A 22,530-nucleotide genomic window follows, 5' to 3' on the forward strand; every position below is an offset into this window, starting at 1 on the left:
CAGCATGTGCTGCCCTCCCAATATCCCCATCCTTCACTCCTGAACCTTCTCTCTCAGCATCCCCCTTTCCTACCTCAGCACCGGCCCGCCAAACATCCCCCTGCCGGCCCAAGCACCTTCCTTCTGAACCTCCCCCTCCCCCAACCGAGCACCTTCCCTCTCAACATCCCCCTACCCACTCCAGCACTTTCCCTCTCAACATTCCCCTCCCTCACCCCAGCATCTTCCCTCTCAACATCCCCTCCCCCACCACATCACATTCCCTCTCAGCTTCCCACTCCCCCACTGCAGCACCTTCCCTCTCAGAATCCCACTCCCTCACCCCAGCACCTTCTCTCTCAAAATCCCCCTCCCCATCCCAGCACCTTCCACCTCAACATCCCCCTCCACATCTCAATACCCCCTTCCCCACCCCAGCATCTTCCCTCTCAACATCCCCCTCCCCCACCCCAGCACCTTCCCTCTCTACAAGCCCCTCCCCCACCCCAGCACCTCTCTCAGCATCCCCCTCCACACCCCAGCACCTTCCCTCTCAAAATCCCCCTCCTCATCCTAGCACCTTCTCTCTCAACATCCCACTGACCCACCCCAGCAACTTCCCTCTCAACATCACTCTCCCCACCCCAGCACCCATTTTTTCCCAACATCCTCCTCCCCACCCCAGCACCTTCCTTCTCATCATCCCCCTCTACCACCCCAGCACCTTCCCTCTCAACCTCCCCCTCCCCACCACAGCACCTTCCTCTCAACATCCCCCTCTCCACCCCAGGACCTTGCCTCCCAACATCCCCCTCCCCACCCCAGCACAGGGACAGCACATCTCCAACCCACTACAATACACTTCTGCACTTCAATGCTGCAGCTCATGGTGCACTGACAACTCGCGTTGCAATGCTGCTGCAAGGACACTATGCTCAGCGACAAACACCCAGCTCATGGCCTGTCCCTCTGGGCTGCTCGCTCTGTGTTTGTACACAATTACTTTGAGCTGACTTGAATACTCACAGAATTATTGCCTTGCCTTACCCTACTCTCAGCAGTGTTACCTCTCAGCTAGAGCTACCAGGCTCACCTGCCTGCTATTGTCTTGGTGTTTAGCACAGACACAAACCCAGGAAGCTTGATGTCATTGTCCACAGTCAGTCACGGTGCCCAGCACAGTGAGTCAGGGGGAGTCTCAGATCTCTGTCAGGGAGCTTGGATACGGTCTGTCTGACTCTCGTGGTTGTTCGGGTCAGGATCCTTCCCCTGTGAGGAGGTGAGGAGCTGAATGTTGGGGAATCTCTTCTGCCTCTTGGCATTTTCTCTCCTATTGTGGGATGGTTCCTTCTGGGATGTGAAAATTAGCAAGAGGGTTTAAGGGAGATGGAAAGGGTTGCTGCAGCTGTTAATGCTGGGACAGCTGAGGGAAAGTTAGCGATGTGTCCTGAGTGAGTAGGCAGCACAGACAGCAGGCAGAGTTAGGCAGAGGGGCAGAGATGAGGTTGGAGAGACTGAGAGAAGTGGAAGAACAGAAGCCTTGGTGGGAGGTGGGTGCAGTAACAGAGAGCCAGTGAGGGTGAGGTCACAACGTGCAGATGGTAGCACTTCCATGGTGGAGTGCGAAGGTCACTGACCTCCTTCCTTGACAGCTGGGCATTCACCCAGAAGGCTGGCACCTCACTGACCCCAGGGGTCGCCCTCAGAACAAGCTGGCAGGGTCTGGTTTTGTAGCCTCCCCTGCCAGTCCTGGAAAAAGATAATGTCACTCTCCTGCACCATGCCATCCAACTGATCCTCGGGGTCTTGGCCATAACGTGCGATCCTAAATTTATCACCTTCCTCGAACCCTCATCCATACCCTCACCATGTCGAGAGCAGTATTGGAGTGACAATCCAAGAGTGCAATGACTTTTTTAAAATGGCATCTGTAACAGGGAATCTGGTGCATTCTGGGATATCCAGGCAGTGGGCAGTTTTAATGCCTATAACAAACAGCAAAATAATCATTGGGCTCGGATCAGATGAAATAAGGGACATCGAGGCAGGGAAGGTAATTAATGAGGCAGATTGAGGATGTTAGCATGAGAACATTCACTTAGTCTTGTGGAGACAAACCTTCCATGAAACTGACAGAACTGAGATTGGCCAAGTCAAAAGATTCAGGCCATTGTCTTGTGCAGATTTTGTAGTGCAAAATATTGTAAGTTTGTAAACTTAGAGAGGACCTATAAAGGAGAGTTACATCCTTGAGGGTAACAAACATACTGTCCCATACTATTCAAGGAAGCTGGGGAGAAAAACCACCAGCCATGTTTTCTCATTGTCCATCATTTTCGGTTCCTCACTCGGTAGATGCAAAGTGTGAGAGACCTGTTGTAATTGTAGCTTTGTTTAGTATGAAGCAAGGGGCTGACTGAATACTAACAGATCGGAATTCTGCGAGGCAGGAAGAATGGTCCCTTAGAAAATCCCAGGACTGTCTGCCTGAATTTCTGCAGGGAAGGCTGTGTGTAATTAATCTGGCTGTTTGGTTTTCATGCAGAGACACGTACAGTTGATGTGACTTATTTGGAATTGATGAGCGATCGCATAGCAGTCTGCTTAAAAATGGAAGCTATGAGGTACAGTTGAATGTAGTAAGCAACCTGGAGAAGTGCAAGTCAAGGTATTTAGGGACAGCAATCAATAGAAAGAACACACAATAAATGGCCATACTGTCACTGTGGACATATCCCTGAAGATGGCCGGACTCGTCAGTACTCTCGATAAGGCAGCAAATGGCACCAATTCCTCTCTCAGTTCACGTGCAGAATGTAAGAGCAGGAAACTTATACTAGAACTGTATAAATAACTAGTTCAGTCACAGCCTGTGTGTTGCACGTAATTCTGGTCACTATATCACATGGAAGGATGTAATTAGAATGGAGAGTGTACAGAAGAATGTGAGGATTGCAGATGCTGGAGAGTCAAAGAGTGTGATGTAGGAAAAGCACAGCAGGTCTGGTAGCATCAGAGTGATAGGAGAATTGACGTTTTGAGCATGTTTCACTCTTGGAGATGGTACAGAAGAGGTTTGTTATGGTGAGGAAGTTAAAATGCAGTTATAACAAAAGGTTGAAGTAGATGATGCTGACAGGAGATTTGATTAACCTGCACATGTTGTCAAGGGCCTGGATAGAGAGGGAAAGACTGTCTTTTTCTTATTGGAGAGTTCAGTTACCAGCAGCAAATATTTAATGTAATTGGATGAAATATTAGAGAAGTGGTGAGGAAAGTTGTTATTTCGCCCATAGTAAGGAAGCGATCTGGGAGTGATACATGGAAACGGAGTAGAAGCAGAAACTCTGGAAAATTTTAAAAATGTGCCTAGATCTGAACCTGAAGTCCTACAGTCTTTGTGGAATCATAACAATGATTTTTTTTGAAAGGATGAAACTGGCTGGCACCTTCTTTTTAGTAAGTGCAGACCATTTCGAGCGTAATCTCCTCTGTGTTGTAGAAATTTCTGACATTTAGACAATATCGAGAGAATCAATGTAAAGGGATCAGGGAGAGGACAGAGAGGAATAGTGTGTAAATTGATTAGCATCACAAAAGTACTGATCCTTGCCTTTATACACAATGCTACTTCACTGTGGTGGTCTTTTCCTCCTTCTTGAATAAATGCTGAAAGCCTTTGATTATTCGGTTCTCAATCTTGGTCGCGCTGCAGTCATATCTGTATTTTTTCATTCTATTTTTTCTGCTGCTTCATTGGCCTTGTTGAATAAGCAGGAAAGAATTTGGGGATGACAGCAAGTGCCAGAAACCATGATGAATGTAAATTTGGGAAAAGTTTACAGCAATAGGAAGGCGTGCAAAGACAGAGGGATATTACAGAGATATGGGTTGTTCTAGGGACTGAAGGGCATTACAAGGACAATGATAGATTTAGGTTTTGTTTGAAATGAAAAGTGAGCTGGATCAGCCAGACCAATTTTTTGTCGACTGCAAACTTGCAAAGAGAAACTCTCCACAAAACCTGATGAAAATGATACCTGCGTCTGTCTGTACCAGAAAAAGAAATCCAACGGATGTGGGAGATGGTGGGAGGGCTGAATGGTGTTGTGAGAAGTGGTTAAGGCACACAAGGCCTACAGATAGAGCCCACACTGTGACAGGTGAACTGATCTGTCCTACTATAGAGATTCGGGTCAATGATGCAGATCAATTCACACCAGATGGAACAAGTTTTGTTCTCATAAAATACTTTTCAATTGTAACATTTCAGGAAGTGAGGACTTAATCTTATCTGATGCTCTGTTGAGTTGACCCTGGTCAAGTATTCCCACCTGGGAATTGCTGCCTTTCAGCAGTCGCTTATGTTGTAACGACGTCAGTTCGGAATCACATGCAGATATGGATACAGAATAGGTAAGTACATTCAGAACTGAACAAGCCCAGCGCATTAGGTATTTATAGCTACTCACATCTATTCTGGAAATGAGTCCCACAATCAGGTCACGAAAATCCCACGCTTCCTGCCTTGCCTGTATATTGTCAGCTGCTCTTACCTATCCTGGAATTGATCTTGCAAATACGATTTGGAAGATTACAGACTCTGCCCAGCCTTTGTAGGGTCAGCTACTGGCACCTCTTCTCGTATGGAGTCCCACAGTTAGAACAGGCATATCCCAAACTCAATAATAGGCGCATACATTTGAAGTTCAATAGCATGTTTTTCTCTTCAAACTATAGCTAAACAGGCAAACCACAGATTATTTTCTCTGTGCCTACAAATATCAGTCTCTGCAACATCCCTCATGTTCTGTCACCCATCCTATCTCTGTAAATCCTCTACTTTCTACAAATAGTCATACATTTATGACATCTTCCAAACACAAAATCTACCCCTACTCCCGAAAAGCCATTCCTCCTCCTGGAGAAGGTCACAGACATACAGGCCGATCAAGTTTGTGAATGAGATTAGAAATAATAAGGGCGTTATAGGTGAAGGGGTTTGAGATAGAGAGCTTGCAGAAGTCAAAACAAAACCTTGTATTGGCACTGCAGGAGATTAATAAGATGAGATTTTTCTGAAAGGAATGTGACTTTTCTTGGAAGATTTCATAGAGATTATTGCAGTAGCGGGAGGAATTTCAGAGACAGTGAGATTTGAAGGGGCTAATGAAGATTCAAGATACATTGATAGACTGATGATTGCGTGAGCTGGAGGAGATTGTAAAGATTGGGAGCGTTCTATGTATCGGAGTAATTACAGACAAAGGGAAAGCTATCAGGCCATGAGAAATATTACAGAGAGAGAGAATATTTGGAGGAGATTGCAGAGAAAGGAGGCTTATAAAATGGCCTGTATGTGTTACAGATTAAGGAGGGGTGTTTTAACTGATGGATGTTTCAGAGGTAAAAATGGATCGCACCGGATCAATGAAGTTATGGAGACAAAGTATTATTGGAGTTGGAGAACGCTTGAGACATCGCACCAAACCACATAAAAGTCGTAAGGCACAGAAGGGTATCATTTGACCTATGATGTTTGCACCAGCTCTACATCTGAGTTCGTTACAGAGTCGCGATCTCCTGCTTTCCTCCATACCGTTACACATTTCTTTACTCGTGAAAAAGGTACAGAGATTGCAACGTGATTTTGTTGAGAAACTTGCATTATCCAGATACAGACTGGGATACTGACCGTGTCTGGGTAGTGACAGACTGATTGGAGGAGAGTTTACTGCAGGAGTATGTGCCCACCCCAAGAGACCATGTACTGTTGAACCTTGGAAAAGAGGTGGTGAAAGTGGATCCAGGATCAGGCAGGAACATTTTCAGGCAGGACGATCATTCCCTCCGCCCTGACAAATCTCATGATCTCCATAACCTCCTCCAGCCATTGTACTGTTCATTATTCAGTGAACCTTTCTCCGTCCCTTACAAATCTGCCTATCTCTTAAACTTCCTCAAGTCCCTACAATTTTCCTTGTTGTCTACCGTGTACCAATGTGTGATCTTCTATGTAAAATCCTTTGGTCCCTACAGCACTCCCGATTCTGTAACCACCTTCTGTCCCTACACAGCTCCCAATCTCTGCAGCCTCCACATTCTAAATCCCACCCTATCTGTGGAAACTCCTCCAGCTCTCCTTATTTCTGTAATTGCCACCAGATCAAAAGAACCCTCTATGTATCTTGAATCTTCATTAGCCCCTTCAAATCTCACTGTCTCTGAAATTCCTCCCGCTACTGCAATAATCTCTATGAAATCTTCCAAGAAAAGTCACATTCCTTTCAGAAAAATCTCATCTTATTAATCTCCTGCAGTGCCAATACAAGGTTTTGTTTTGACTTCTGCAAGCTCTCTATCTCAAACCCCTTCACCTATAACGCCCTTATTATTTCTAATCTCATTCACAAACTTGATCGGCCTGTATGTCTGTGACCTTCTCCAGGAGGAGGAATGGCTTTTCGGGAGTAGGGGTAGATTTTGTGTTTGGAAGATGTCATAAATGTATGACTATTTGTAGAAAGTAGAGGATTTACAGAGATAGGATGGGTGACAGAACATGAGGGATGTTGCAGAGACTGATATTTGTAGGCACAGAGAAAATAATCTGTGGTTTGCCTGTTTAGCTATAGTTTGAAGAGAAAAACATGCTATTGAACTTCAAATGTATGCGCCTATTATTGAGTTTGGGATATGCCTGTTCTAACTGTGGGACTCCATACGAGAAGAGGTGCCAGTAGCTGACCCTACAAAGGCTGGGCAGAGTCTGTAATCTTCCAAATCGTATTTGCAAGATCAATTCCAGGATAGGTAAGAGCAGCTGACAATATACAGGCAAGGCAGGAAGCGTGGGATTTTCGTGACCTGATTGTGGGACTCATTTCCAGAATAGATGTGAGTAGCTATAAATACCTAATGCGCTGGGCTTGTTCAGTTCTGAATGTACTTACCTATTCTGTATCCATATCTGCATGTGATTCCGAACTGACGTCGTTACAACATAAGCGACTGCTGAAAGGCAGCAATTCCCAGGTGGGAATACTTGACCAGGGTCAACTCAACAGAGCATCAGATAAGATTAAGTCCTCACTTCCTGAAATGTTACAATTGAAAAGTATTTTATGAGAACAAAACTTGTTCCATCTGGTGTGAATTGATCTGCATCATTGACCCGAATCTCTATAGTAGGACAGATCAGTTCACCTGTCACAGTGTGGGCTCTATCTGTAGGCCTTGTGTGCCTTAACCACTTCTCACAACACCATTCAGCCCTCCCACCATCTCCCACATCCGTTGGATTTCTTTTTCTGGTACAGACAGACGCAGGTATCATTTTCATCAGGTTTTGTGGAGAGTTTCTCTTTGCAAGTTTGCAGTCGACAAAAAATTGGTCTGGCTGATCCAGCTCACTTTTCATTTCAAACAAAACCTAAATCTATCATTGTCCTTGTAATGCCCTTCAGTCCCTAGAACAACCCATATCTCTGTAATATCCCTCTGTCTTTGCACGCCTTCCTATTGCTGTAAACTTTTCCCAAATTTACATTCATCATGGTTTCTGGCACTTGCTGTCATCCCCAAATTCTTTCCTGCTTATTCAACAAGGCCAATGAAGCAGCAGAAAAAATAGAATGAAAAAATACAGATATGACTGCAGCGCGACCAAGATTGAGAACCGAATAATCAAAGGCTTTCAGCATTTATTCAAGAAGGAGGAAAAGACCACCACAGTGAAGTAGCATTGTGTATAAAGGCAAGGATCAGTACTTTTGTGATGCTAATCAATTTACACACTATTCCTCTCTGTCCTCTCCCTGATCCCTTTACATTGATTCTCTCGATATTGTCTAAATGTCAGAAATTTCTACAACACAGAGGAGATTACGCTCGAAATGGTCTGCACTTACTAAAAAGAAGGTGCCAGCCAGTTTCATCCTTTCAAAAAAAATCATTGTTATGATTCCACAAAGACTGTAGGACTTCAGGTTCAGATCTAGGCACATTTTTAAAATTTTCCAGAGTTTCTGCTTCTACTCCGTTTCCATGTATCACTCCCAGATCGCTTCCTTACTATGGGCGAAATAACAACTTTCCTCACCACTTCTCTAATATTTCATCCAATTACATTAAATATTTGCTGCTGGTAACTGAACTCTCCAATAAGAAAAAGACAGTCTTTCCCTCTCTATCCAGGCCCTTGACAACATGTGCAGGTTAATCAAATCTCCTGTCAGCATCATCTACTTCAACCTTTTGTTATAACTGCATTTTAACTTCCTCACCATAACAAACCTCTTCTGTACCATCTCCAAGAGTGAAACATGCTCAAAACGTCAATTCTCCTATCACTCTGATGCTACCAGACCTGCTGTGCTTTTCCTACATCACACTCTTTGACTCTCCAGCATCTGCAATCCTCACATTCTTCTGTACACTCTCCATTCTAATTACATCCTTCCATGTGATATAGTGACCAGAATTACGTGCAACACACAGGCTGTGACTGAACTAGTTATTTATACAGTTCTAGTATAAGTTTCCTGCTCTTACATTCTGCACGTGAACTGAGAGAGGAATTGGTGCCATTTGCTGCCTTATCGAGAGTACTGACGAGTCCGGCCATCTTCAGGGATATGTCCACAGTGACAGTATGGCCATTTATTGTGTGTTCTTTCTATTGATTGCTGTCCCTAAATACCTTGACTTGCACTTCTCCAGGTTGCTTACTACATTCAACTGTACCTCATAGCTTCCATTTTTAAGCAGACTGCTATGCGATCGCTCATCAATTCCAAATAAGTCACATCAACTGTACGTGTCTCTGCATGAAAACCAAACAGCCAGATTAATTACACACAGCCTTCCCTGCAGAAATTCAGGCAGACAGTCCTGGGATTTTCTAAGGGACCATTCTTCCTGCCTCGCAGAATTCCGATCTGTTAGTATTCAGTCAGCCCCTTGCTTCATACTAAACAAAGCTACAATTACAACAGGTCTCTCACACTTTGCATCTACCGAGTGAGGAACCGAAAATGATGGACAATGAGAAAACATGGCTGGTGGTTTTTCTCCCCAGCTTCCTTGAATAGTATGGGACAGTATGTTTGTTACCCTCAAGGATGTAACTCTCCTTTATAGGTCCTCTCTAAGTTTACAAACTTACAATATTTTGCACTACAAAATCTGCACAAGACAATGGCCTGAATCTTTTGACTTGGCCAATCTCAGTTCTGTCAGTTTCATGGAAGGTTTGTCTCCACAAGACTAAGTGAATGTTCTCATGCTAACATCCTCAATCTGCCTCATTAATTACCTTCCCTGCCTCGATGTCCCTTATTTCATCTGATCCGAGCCCAATGATTATTTTGCTGTTTGTTATAGGCATTAAAACTGCCCACTGCCTGGATATCCCAGAATGCACCAGATTCCCTGTTACAGATGCCATTTTAAAAAAGTCATTGCACTCTTGGATTGTCACTCCAATACTGCTCTCGACATGGTGAGGGTATGGATGAGGGTTCGAGGAAGGTGATAAATTTAGGATCGCACGTTATGGCCAAGACCCCGAGGATCAGTTGGATGGCATGGTGCAGGAGAGTGACATTATCTTTTTCCAGGACTGGCAGGGGAGGCTACAAAACCAGACCCTGCCAGCTTGTTCTGAGGGCGACCCCTGGGGTCAGTGAGGTGCCAGCCTTCTGGGTGAATGCCCAGCTGTCAAGGAAGGAGGTCAGTGACCTTCGCACTCCACCATGGAAGTGCTACCATCTGCACGTTGTGACCTCACCCTCACTGGCTCTCTGTTACTGCACCCACCTCCCACCAAGGCTTCTGTTCTTCCACTTCTCTCAGTCTCTCCAACCTCATCTCTGCCCCTCTGCCTAACTCTGCCTGCTGTCTGTGCTGCCTACTCACTCAGGACACATCGCTAACTTTCCCTCAGCTGTCCCAGCATTAACAGCTGCAGCAACCCTTTCCATCTCCCTTAAACCCTCTTGCTAATTTTCACATCCCAGAAGGAACCATCCCACAATAGGAGAGAAAATGCCAAGAGGCAGAAGAGATTCCCCAACATTCAGCTCCTCACCTCCTCACAGGGGAAGGATCCTGACCCGAACAACCACGAGAGTCAGACAGACCGTATCCAAGCTCCCTGACAGAGATCTGAGACTCCCCCTGACTCACTGTGCTGGGCACCGTGACTGACTGTGGACAATGACATCAAGCTTCCTGGGTTTGTGTCTGTGCTAAACACCAAGACAATAGCAGGCAGGTGAGCCTGGTAGCTCTAGCTGAGAGGTAACACTGCTGAGAGTAGGGTAAGGCAAGGCAATAATTCTGTGAGGTTTCAAGTCAGCTCAAAGTAAGTGTGTACAAACACAGAGCGAGCAGCCCAGAGGGACAGGCCATGAGCTGGGTGTTTGTCGCTGAGCATAGTGTCCTTGCAGCAGCATTGCAACGCGAGTTGTCAGTGCACCATGAGCTGCAGCATTGAAGTACAGAAGTGTATTGTAGTGGGTTGGAGATGTGCTGTCCCTGTGCTGGGGTGGAGAGGGGGATGTTGGGAGGCAAGGTCCTGGGGTGGAGAGGGGGATGTTGAGAGGAAGGTGCTGTGGTGGGGAGGGGGAGGTTGGGAAAAAATGGGTGTTGGGGTGGGGAGAGTGATGTTGAGAGGGAAGTTGCTGGGGTGGGTCAGTGGGATGTTGAGAGAGAAGGTGCTAGGATGAGGAGGGGGATTTTGAGAGGGAAGGTGCTGGGGTGTGGAGGGGGATGCTGAGAGAGGTGCTGGGGTGGGGGAGGGGCTTATAGAGAGGGAAGGTGCTGGGGTGGGGGAGGGGGATGTTGAGAGGGAAGATGCTGGGGTGGGGAAGGGGGTATTGAGATGTGGAGGGGGATGTTGAGGTGGAAGGTGCTGGGATGGGGAGGGGGATTTTGAGAGAGAAGGTGCTGGGGTGAGGGAGTGGGATTCTGAGAGGGAAGGTGCTGCAGTGGGGGAGTGGGAAGCTGAGAGGGAATGTGATGTGGTGGGGGAGGGGATGTTGAGAGGGAAGATGCTGGGGTGAGGGAGGGGAATGTTGAGAGGGAAAGTGCTGGAGTGGGTAGGGGGATGTTGAGAGGGAAGGTGCTCGGGTGGGGGAGGGGGAGGTTGAGAAGGAAGGTGCTTGGGCCGGCAGGGGGATGTTTGGCGGGCCGGTGCTGAGGTAGGAAAGGGGGATGCTGAGAGAGAAGGTTCAGGAGTGGAGGATGGGGATATTGGGAGGGCAGCACATGCTGGGATGGCAAGGTGAGGCTAGTATGTGACAGATGCCAGCATTGGTGGATGTGGAATACATGCAGTTTCTATCAGTGCAGTGTCCCCGAGACGTTGGTGGCCAAGATTGAAGGCCGTAGGAGCGAGGGGCGAGATGGAGTCACCAGTTGCCAGGTCAAACGTTCATGTCAATTCTCCATATTGAGTTTCCCCGCAGTGGGAGGGAGGGTATGAAGCTGCAAGTTGATGAGGAGAGATCAGCAATAATGTGGCTGTTGATCATCAGTCATCATTCAGTCAGCATCTCGCCACTGCTGCACTCGAAGTTTGTTGCAAAGAACAGCCCAGCACAGGAACAGGCCCTTCAGCCCAGCAAGCCCACGCTGTCACATGAAACCCTTCGAAAGTCGAAATGAAAGTTTTTGCTTTTGCACATTCTATGTCATTCTATTTGTTGCTGTCTCTTCTCTGTGACAAGATCCCTCTTAAACCTTGCTATATTAGCTCCTTCTCCTCCATCAGTGTATTCCAGGCACTTTCACATTCTGTCTGGAACAGCAAAAATGAAACTTGCCGATCATATCTCCTGAACTTTCTCCCTTTTACCTAAAACCTACGGTCCTGAGTAATTGATATTCCTACTCTGGGAAAAAGCCTCTAACTGTTCTGCTATCTGTGTCTCTGATAATTTTGCAAATATCTATCAGGGAGCCCCATAGCCAATGATGCCCAGCTGCACACAAACCATGTTTGTTCAATTTCTCCTTCAGGCTAATACACTCCAAACCAGACACCATCCTGGTAAACCTTTCCATACCCTCTCCAACACTTTCACATCATTCTGCTGGTGTGGCAACCAGTACTGTACACAATATTACAAATGTGCCTGAACTAAGTTTCTCTACAGCTGCAATATGACCTGTTAATTTTCATACTGCATACTCCGATGCCTGTCTGCAAGTTTGCCGTCAGTCTTCTTGATCACCCTCTCCACCCATGTTACCACTTTCAGGGAACTGTAGAGCTGTACACCAAGATCCCTTCGGATGTTGATGCGGCCAGTAGTTTTTTCCATCTTCTGTATTCTTCTCTCCTGCATTAGACCTTCTAAAACGCATCACGACACAGTTGTCCAGATAAGGTTACATCTGGGTTTTCTCTGTCCAAGTCTGCAGGGGACCTGTATCCTCCTGTATTCGCTGGCAATTATCCTCACAATCTGGAACTCCACCAATCTATTTACAGATCTCCAGTCACAAAAACACTGTTCCATCACTACTCTGTCTTCTATGACCAAGCAGTTCTCTATCCATCTTACTAACTGACCGCTGATCCCATTTCACTTCACCTTCAGTATGTGCCTGCCATAAGGAACCATATCAAAGGCCTTGCTAAGGTGCAAGCGGCCAACATCCAGCCCCATGCCCTCATCAACGAATTTTGTCATTTTCTCAAAATATTCAATCAAGTTTGTGAGACAGGATCTTCCCCACACAACGGTGTTGCCTGTCACTAGTAAGTCCATATTAGATACTGATGGAGCTGCACTCATTCAGACAAGTGATTATTCCATCATATTCCTGACTTGAACCTTGGAGAGTAGATTAGATTCCCTACAGTGTGGAAACAGGCCCTTCGGCCCAAACAGTCCACACCAACCCTCCGAAGAGTAACCCACCCACACCCATTTCCCTCTGACGAAATCAACTAACACTATGGGCAATTTAGCATGGCCAATCCACCTGACCTGCACATCTTTGGACTGTGGGAGGCAGCCCACGCAGACACTGGGGAATGTGAAAACTTCACACAGACAGTTCCCCCGGGACCTTGGTGTTGTGAGGTAGCAGAGCAAACCGTTGAACCACCGTGCTGCTCTTGATGGTTACCATAGAGTGGGAGGTACGTCGGGCTGTGATGGTTACTGTTCAGTGGGAGGTATGTCGGGGTGTGATAGTTACTGTACAGTGGGAGGTATGTCGGGGTGTGATGGTTACTGTAAAGTAGGAGGTATGTCGGGGTGTGATAGTTACTGTACAGTGGGAGGTATGTCAGGGTGTGATAGTTACTGAACAGAGGGAGGTATGTCGGGGGGTGATGGTTACTCTACAGTAGGAGGTATGTCGGGGTGTGATAGTTACTGTACAGAGGGAGGTATGTCGGGGTGTGATAGTTACTGTACAGAGGGAGGTATGTCGGGGTGTGATAGTTACTGTACAGTGGGAGGTATGTCGGGGTGTGATAGTTACTGTACAGAGGGAGGTATGTCGGGGTGTGATAGTTACTGTACAGAGGGAGGTATGCCGGCGTGTGATGGTTACTGTACAGTGGGAGGTATGTCGGCGTGTGATGGTTACTGTACAGTGGGAGGTATGTCGGGCCGTGATGGTTACTGTACAGTGGGAGGTATGTCGGGGTGTGATGGTTACTGTACAGTGGGAGGTATGTCGAGGTGTGACGGTTACTGTACAGTGGGAGGTATGTCGGGACGTGATGGTTACTGTACAGTGGGAGGTATGTCGGGGTGTGATGGTTACTGTACAGTGGGAGGTATGTCGGGCCGTGATGGTTACTGTACAGTGGGAGGTATGTCGGGGTGTCATGGTTACTGTACAGAGGGAGGTATGTCGGGTGTGACGGTTACTGTACAGTAGGAGGTATGTCGGGCCGTGATGGTTACTGTACAGTAGGAGGTATGTCGGGCCGTGATGGTTACTGTACAGAGGGAGGTATGTCTGGCTGTGAGGTTACAGACTGTATGCGCTATACAGAGTATGATTCTGCTCCTGCCGATGGCCCACTGCACCTCAAGGATGCATCATCATTTGTTTCTCAATCGGTTTAAAGTCTGTACTATTCACTGCCCAAGGGTCTACATACCATGGTGAGAGGAGTCTGGACAATGTAAAGAGATAGCCCTTGCTCCCCATGAGGACTGTGCAGTGACCATTCTTACCGATATATGAAATGGAGTGGTGTATCTTCAGCAGGCAGATCGGTGAGGATGTGGTCAATAATATGTTTCCCTTTTATTGATTCCCCCATAACTTGCCACAGAGCAGTCTCGTAACCACAGGATCCAGCATCAATGCAGAGCACTGTACTGACTATATACCAAGCAGCTGCCCCCTCAGCCTGGCTATGTCCTGCCAGTGGGGCAGACCCCACCAGAGGGGTTGGTAATGTTGCCTGGTACATAGTCCTGTTCACAGAATCCTGCTTTCCAGACAATATCTGACTGTTGCTTGATTAGTTCGTGGGAAATATACAGCAGGTCACTTTTCCTTTTTGTATAATGAAGAGTTAATATCACTTTGTTTCTTACATACTTTGAAATAAACCAAACATCATTATTTTTCAGTGAAAACAATTGAAGAGAACAATAATTGAATTACCAGAGCGCAAACCTAACTATTACGCAATTCAGCAACTTTAGTATACAGCCGATTCATGTTCAGATCAGTGAACACACCATCTTGCAGGCAGCAAAGCTGTTGGAAATGACTTTGAGAAAAAGCCTGAATTCAGACACAGTGTTACTGGGCCTCACCATGACCTCCAAAACACTGACCATCTCCAAAATCTGTCCAGAGAACTTCCAAACTGGAGCTGGGCAGTTACTCACACAATCCCTCACAATAGACTGGTTAGAGACATACCTGAACAACGGGGAGATGTGAGCGAGGAAATCTGGTCAATGGACTAGCACCTGGCACTGGTCTAGACCCAGTTCAATATTTGTAACAATGACCTGTACACAGCCATGTATTGCAGGTATATCTCTTCTGGTATGGCACCTAAACTCTGAAGTTCTGTCCCTTGGACCTGATCCTGAATGAAGGTGTTTTAAAGGTGATAGGTTCCTGCAGCACATGGCATCTTACATTGAATCCCTTATAAAACATATCCAGTGTTATAATACCCAATATCCAATTGATGGTCAGTGTGATCCCAGCCCAACAACCTTGTCTGTGACTTAAGCTGGAAATCTCTGTATAAGTGTTTGCAGCATTGTTCTAAACATTAACAGCAAAGTATCTTTACTGAAGGTAAGATAACCTTTCATAATATCAACTTTAGATTGTCCAATAAGCACAAAATCCACCCACTTATTCTGTTCCCTTTTACAAAAACAATATGATGAAAACAGTGCCCAACTCACAGTAAGGAGCATTGATATGTTGAGGTTCATTACCACACCCAAGACCAAATTATTATTAAGTGCAAGGACTTTGAAAATATGTAATTATTTTCCCTTTTATTAATATTGTGAACTAATAGTCGACTCTCCTGCTCCTCAGATGCTGTCCGAATGGCTGTGCTTTTCCAGAACCACACTTTTTGACTCTGATCTCCAGCATCTGTTTTCCTCACTTTCCCCCTGCATGCATAATAATTTTCGTGGCAACAATATCACTGTGTGTTTAAGCATGTTACAGTCAGATATAAGTATATCTTCAATTGCTCCTGCCTATCTTAGAGCTCAGTAATGTGGGATGTGAATGGCAGTGTCTGTGTGATGCTCGGTATGTTGGTCATGCGTCTGAGAGACTGACAGATTATTTCAAACAACATATCCCTTCAGCTGTTCACAACAAGCAAGGTACTGCCTGGACCCAACCAGCCTGAGCTCCAAAACTCAGGGTTCAGCATTGGGCAGGTCTCGACAATATTTTTCGTTTTAATTGCTTCATGGAATATGATTGTGATGGTATTTATTGCCTGTCTCGTATTGCCCTGGAGAAGGTGGTTTTGAGCTGCCACATTGACCGTTGCAGTACATGTGCATTATGGAGGGTCACTGAAACAGTGATACTGAAGGAACAGCAATATACTTCCCAATCAGGATGATGCGCTGTTTAGATTGGGAACGTGAACATAGTAGGGGTCACATGTATCCATTTCCCTTGTCCCTCTTGATGGTCGGGGGTTCAGAGGTACGTTGTCAGGCGCCTTGGTAAATTTCTGCAGAGCACCATGTAGATGGCAGATATTGCTGCTACTGAGTGTCAGTGGGTGAGGGACGAAGCTGCACTCGCACAGGCAAATGCAGTTAATTAATCACGCACACATTCTTCTAGATGGGAGACAAGCTTTCGGAAATTTTGAGGTATGTTATTTCTGCAGGATTCCACCCCCTGACATATGATTGCAGCCAATGATTTTATATGCGTCAAAGTGTTACGCTGGAAAAGCACAACAGGTCAGGCAGCACCTGAGGTACAGGAGAGTCGACATTTCAGCATAAGCCCTTCACAGGACTGGGTAATGAAATTATATGGTCAGTCCGGTTCTGATTAACGGTAATCTCTGGGATAGGTGGGAGTTCAGTGATTGTGGTGGCATTGTACGTTAGAGAATATGGTACAATTTTCTATTGTTAGAGGTAATCGTTGTCTGGCACATCTGTAATGGAAATGGTATTTGTCACTATTAAGCACAAACCTGCATATTTCCAGGTCCTTGTTGCATTTGGATAAGGATTGCTTCAGTACCTGAGTAAATCATAAATGGTGTTGAACATTGTCCAATCATTAGCAAGCATTTCCACTTGTGATTTTCGAGCTAAGGGATGGTCGTTTATAATTAGGCCTAGGGCAGAAAGCACTCTGAGAGCTCACTGATATTGACCCTCTCTCTGAGCTAGGAAGCTGGCTTCAAGTTCGACCTGCTCCAGAGGTTTCTGGCAACATATCTGAACGGATTAATGTTACAATCAGCTCAATCAGTTGGTTAGCTCAATCAGTTGCATGGTTAGTTATTAATGCCAACAGTGTGGGTTCAATTCCTGCACTGACGGGGGTGACTAACGGACTGTCCTACTTAACCTCTCCCTTACTTGAGGCATAATTACTGTCCAGTTACATTGCCACCAGTCATCTCTGTCTATCAAGAGAGCATCTCTATCATCCTATAGTAGTATGGTGGCATACCTTCCATTTCTGATCTACAGGCTTACCCAGGAACCCCTCCCCGGGAGAACTGCTGCAGAGCTGAGATGGCTGCTGCCCACCAACCCCAGCCACCTTCCTTTGTACCAGGTATTACTTCTGCCAATGCAGACGATTCCTATTTGCTCCAGTTTTGCCGTTAATCCTGGATACGACACTTGATCAAATGCAGTTATGATGATGTTAAGTGCAGTCACTGTCGCCTCATCTCTTGAATTCAGCAGTATGTTTTCTTGTTGTACATCGTTAAACCAAGGCTTCAATGAGCACAAGGAATGAGAGCCCAAACTGAGCTTCAGTGAGCAGGTTGGTGCTGAGGAACTGCTGCTTGATCCCACTGTGGGTGACATCTTTCATCACTTTATTAATGATCGGGATTAGAGCAATGGGGCAGTCATTGATTGTCTGATGGTTTGTCTGTGTGTTACAGGACACACCCGGATAGTTTCCCAAATTGTCAGGTAGGTCCCAGTGCAATATCCCTGCAGGAACAATTTGAATGTAATGTTATCAGAGCCCCCATCAATTGCATTATCCCATCCCTCCAGCCGTTTGGATTTACCACACACAGTGAATCAAATTAGCTGAAGACTCCCATCTGGAGAAGACTATAATAGATCATCCCATCGACACTTCGGTCTGAACATTGTTGTGAATGATTCATCATTAGCTTTTCTATTGTTGTGTTGGGCTCTTCCATTGTTGAGGAAGGCGATATTTGTGCATCCTTCTCTTCCAGTGAGTTGTTTAATTGACCACACAATTCACGCTGATTGCATGTGACAGGATTGTAGAAATTAGGTCTGATTTGTTCGTTAGATCTGTCTGTCACTGGCTGTTTACGCTATTTGGTAAGTAAGTGGTCCTGTTTGGTAATGTCACATCATTGTGAGGTGTATCCAGTGCTGCTCTTTACCGGCCATCATGTGTTCTTCATTGAACAAGGGTTTATCCCCTGGCCTGATGGTCAGGGTATTGTGGAGCACATGCCAGGCAGTGACAGTAAAAATTGTGCTGGAGTACAATTCTGCTGCTGTTGGTAATGACCCGAATCACCTCACACAGGCCAGTGCTGAGTTCTAGATCTCTTTGAGGTTTGTCCCGTTGAACATGATGATAGTATCTCTCACATGTGTGCTCATGCGTATACAACTCTCACACTCACACTCTCACTCTCACTCACACTCACAGTCACTGTCACTGTCACTCACTGTCACTCTCACACTCTCACTCTCAAAATCACAAACACAATCACACTCACACTCACTCACTCTCTCTCACACTCTCACACTGTCACACTCTCTCACTCACTCTCACACTCTCTCACTCTCTCACTCTCTCACACTCAAAAAAGTGGGACTTTGTTAGAGAAATACTGTGTGTGGAAGTCACCTTTCCCAATACAGTCATCGATCAATGTGCCTGCAGCCGGTAGGTTGGTGAAGATAAGGTCAAGAATGTTTCTCCCTCTCAGTCGTTCCCTTCCCACTCAGTGCAGACCCTGTCTTGCAGCTATGACCTTTTGGACCCGACCGTCTTGATGAGTAATGCTGCTGCTGAACCCCTCTGGATGGTGGTTTTGAAATGACCCACCCAGGACACCTTCTCCAGCTTTGTCACTCTCTCAGGGCTTCCATCAGAGGGACACTGATCCATCAGCTGAGGGATAGGAGTCAGCAGCAGTTTTCCGTGTCAATGTTTGATCTGACACAATGAGGTTTTGTTATGACAAGTTGTTGCTTGAGGAGTCTGTGGTGCCTCTCCCACATCTAAGCCCTAGCCCCCAGATGTTAGGAAGGAGGGATGTCCAGTGTCTGCAGGGCTTTCTTTTTCACTATCAAGCAAATGGCCTCTTCTGTGCTGATTGATACCCACTCTATGACTTTTGTGATTGGACAGTCCAAGGTCTCGCTCCTTCAGTTCCTCAAAGTGCCTTGTCTATTCCACAGATTTCTACAATATTTTTCTCCGTTAAGACGTTGCACAATTCCGTTTTTTAAACTATCTATGTGTATTTCTGTATCTTTCTTTGTCACCTCCTCCAGCCGCAACATCCATTTGTATCTCAGTAACCCTCCGTATCACTACAAGCTTTATCTCACACTCCAGTCCCATCTATCGCTGTAAATTCCGCCAACCCCTTCACCCCTCCCTATCTATCTAATCTTCAGCTGCTTCATCTTTCCCTATATTCTGTAAATGAACTTAAAAATATCTCCCTAACCTATTCTAGCATGCACAGACCACACTATCTCTGTAACATCTCCTATCTTGCTTTCCTGTCTCTGCAACATCTTCAGCCTTGTTTTTCTATCTCTGTAACATCTCCAGCCTTGCTTTCCTCTCTCTCTAACATCTCCAGAATGCTTTCCTATCTCTGTAATATCTCCAGCCTTGCTTTCCTATGTCTGCTTTCCTTCACACCTCAGTTAATTGGTTTTAACGCACCTTAGTGAATTGGTTATATATCTGCTCCTGTATTTTCATAATTCTGGGAGCGTATAAAATATCCCCAGCGTTTGGACCCTAACCTCAACGCATAAAACCTCATTTGAAGACACGTCCAAGATATCGTCCCTCCTTACTGCAGTAACTGTTCCTTAATAAATAATGCAATACCACCTTCTTTTTAACATCCTCTCCTGCCCTGCCTGTAGTTCCAGTAGTACAGAATATTGAGTTGTTCGCCCTGACCACCCTCAAAAATGTTCCACCTCCACATGTCAGCTCATGCCATTGTCACAACCGTGTGTCTGATAATACTGCCCGTATTAACGTAAGCTGGAATATAACACCTGAAATACTCTGTGTCCCGAAGTTCCTCAATCATTCCCTATTTGTTATCAGGCTGCCCAAACCATGAACCAAAACTGTAACTCTGGGACTGAATCAATATTTGTTGTAATGAAATTTCTTTCTCAAAAATGCATTTATCAAGTGCAACTTTCCAGCACTGAGCAGTCAGCTCCACATAAAATGAGTTCTGATTGTTAATTTCCCGCTTAGTATGCAATGTTGACAGCCCTCCGTCATGGAGACAGTGAGGATTGCAGATGATGGGGATCAGAGTCGAACAGTGTGGTGCTGCAAAAGCACAACAGGTCAGGAAGCATATGAGGAGCAAGAGCGTCGCTGTTTTGGTCATAAGCTCATTATCAGGAAGGGATTGGTGCATTCCTTTTTATTTGATTCTGTGATTCGCAGGACGTTGGGAACCGCACTTACTCAGGAAGGCAGCACTGTATGTTGCACTGAAATCGAAAGCAGTCAATCAGTTCGTTGGACAGTGTGTAGATAAGGTGAGGGGAAGTACAGACTGATTGAAGTACAGCCATAAGGATAGATAAATCCCCTGTGTCAGATGGTGTGTACACGAGGTTACTCCAGGAAGTGATGGAAGAGATTGGTGTGCCTTTGGTGATGATCGTTGTGTCCTCACTGTCCACTAGAGTGGTGCCAGATGATTGAAGTGTGGCAAATGTTATTCCCTTGTTCCGGGAAGGGAATAGGGATAACCCTGGGAATGACCGAACAGTCAGTCTTACATCAGTGGTGGGCAAAGTATTGGAGACGTTTCTGAGAGACAGGATTTACAATTACTGAGGAAATGATAATTTGTTTGGAGATAGTCAGCATGACTTTTTGAGGAGCAGGTCATTTCTCACAAACCTTATTAAATTATTTTAAGATGTGAAAAATACAAGTTGGTGAAGGTAGACCAGTAGGTGTGGTGAACACGAATTTTAGCAAGGCGTTTGATAAGGTTTCCCATTGTAGTCTCATTCAGAAAGTAAGGAGGAATGGGATGCAGGGAAATTTGCCTCGTCAGATACGGGCATGGCTGGCCCATCGAAGACAAAGGATGGTAGCAGATGGAAAGTATTCAGCCTGGAGCTCAGTGACCTGTGGTTTTCCACAGGGATTGGCTCTGGGACCTGTGCTGTTTGTGATTTTTATAAATGACTCTGATGAGGAAGTGGAATGGTGGGTTAGTAAGTTTACCGAAGACATGCAGGTTGATGGAGTTGTGGATAGTGTGGACGGCTGTTGTAGGTCGCAACAGAACATTGACAGGATGCAGCGCTGGGCTAATAAGTGGCAGATAATGTTCAACCTTAAAAAGTGTGAAGTGTTTAGAAGGTTGGATTTGAATACAGAATACAGAATACAGAGTTAAAGGCAGAATTCTTGGTAATAGGAAGGAACAGATGGATCTTGTGGTCCATGTCCATAGATCCCACAAAATTGTAACCCAAGTTGATAGAGTTGTTAAGAAGGTGTATGGTGTGTTGGCTTTCATTAGCACGGGCTTGAGTTTAAGAGCGGAGAGGTTAATGCTTAGCTCTATAAAGCTGTGGTTCAAACACACTTGGAATATCGTGTTCAGTTCAGGTTTCCTCATTATAGGAAATATGTGGAAGCCTCAGAGAGTATGCAGAGATTTACCAGGATGTTGCCTGGACTGGAGGACATGTCTTCGGACGAAAGTTTGAGGGAGCTAGGGCTTTTCTCGCTGGAGCAAAGAAGAATGACAGCTGGCTTGATAGAGGTGTACAAATGTTGAGAGACAAAGTTTTGATGGCCAGAGTCTTTTCCCCTGGCAGAAATGGCTATCGACTAGGAGTGAGTTTTAAGGTGATTGTAGGAAGGTTTAGGAACGATGTCAGAGGTGGCTGCTTTACAAAGAATATGATGGGGTTGGAATGCACCGCCAGTGATAGAAGTAGAGTCAGATACATTAGGGATAATTAAGAAGACTCTTGAATAGGATCATGGAAGCTAGTGCATTGAAGGTTATGTAGGTTAGTCTGATCTTAGAGTAGGATAAAAGGTTGGCAAAGCATTGAGGGCTGAAGGGTTCTTATTGTGCTGTACTGTTCCATGTTCCAAGTTTCTCTCAGCTGGTGGATTCTCTCACAGTTGGTGTGAGGGAGTGTGGTGTGTGAGGTCAGGAAGCTGGAAGGGACGTGAGGCCAAGATTTCCAGTTATGGTGTGCATGGTTATAGTCAGCTGAGTGCCAGCACAATATGTGTGGTTACCTCGACCAGACAATATCCGCCAAGTTTAATTATTAAACTGAGTTTTGGTTTGTTGTTAGCTCTTGGTTTCTTCAGATATATTCTGTTGAGTGACCAATGTATTAATATCTGACTATCCACAGGCAGTTTCAATTAAATTTTGATACTGGTGAACGTGAAGTTACATTTATTGGATATAATTTCAGAGGATTCACTGTGAGACACAAGATGCTGTAGAAAGCTGTCAGTTTTGAACATTTTCACATAGCGCCTGGACAGGGGAGCGGATGTAGGTAGTGTGGGGAACATGTCAGATGTCAGTACCGT

This window comes from Chiloscyllium punctatum, chromosome 29 (genome assembly GCF_047496795.1).
Source record: "Chiloscyllium punctatum isolate Juve2018m chromosome 29, sChiPun1.3, whole genome shotgun sequence".
Classification (NCBI taxonomy): Eukaryota; Metazoa; Chordata; class Chondrichthyes; order Orectolobiformes; family Hemiscylliidae; genus Chiloscyllium; species Chiloscyllium punctatum.